We start from the raw sequence: 823 nt of genomic DNA, 5'->3' as shown, positions 1-823 counted from the left end.
CATCCCCTCGAGCGGTCAATCATTCGCTCACCGCCCGCTGACTCACTTGTTCAAATGACACATTCCGTCTCTTGGCCCCTCTTTAGACTAGGAAGACCTTGGCCTCAGAGCCCTGCGGAAGGCCTGGCTGGAGTCCAGAGCCTCAGCCTTCTTCATGCCCTTCACTGGGCCTGGAGCTGGACCTGCCCAGATGTGGAACCTCCCAGTTTGGAAGCAGCTTCTTGTACGAGACTCTTTGGGGACAGGGCAAGCTGACACACAGAGGAGGTGCCCAGAGACCAGGGGTTTGGAGTCTGCAGCTGCAGACCTACTTAGTGCATGGTATAGGACCAGGAGGGGCCTGCTGGCAGGACTGTGGCCACTAAACCAAGGGGACCCTCAGGCCAAGAAGGGGACACTGGCTTCTTATTGCAGGAAGCCAAGGGCAGAGACCCAGGCTGGCAGAAGGAGTGGTGCTTCCAAGCCACAGACCACCAATGTTTCCTGGACTCTGGCGCTCTTTATTCCTCTCTCCATGCCCTTCCCCCCCAAACCCCCACGCCCGCCCCCATTTGCCGCCGGTCAGTTCATTTTCCCAGTCTGGCTCCTGTGCAGAGAGGGCCTCGAGGCCGAAGTGGAAGGTAGCAGCGAGTCGGCCCGTGCTTGGCTCTCCTGCGGTTGCCGCTTCAGCTCCAGGCAGTCATACACCTGGTAGTTGGCATTGCCCCCCGGGTTCCGGCTGAGTGGCATGAAGGTGGGCGGGGGTGGAGGGTGCTCGGTAGCCTGGACGTCGGGCAGGGGCTGGGAGGGGCGGAGGAGCAGCGCTGAGCTGGGAGCCGGGGCC

The sequence above is a fragment of the Neophocaena asiaeorientalis genome, unplaced genomic scaffold (assembly GCF_003031525.2).
Source record: "Neophocaena asiaeorientalis asiaeorientalis breed wild unplaced genomic scaffold, Neophocaena_asiaeorientalis_V1.1 scaffold1098, whole genome shotgun sequence".
Lineage (NCBI taxonomy): Eukaryota > Metazoa > Chordata > Mammalia > Artiodactyla > Phocoenidae > Neophocaena > Neophocaena asiaeorientalis.
This window is presented reverse-complemented; position numbering follows the sequence as displayed.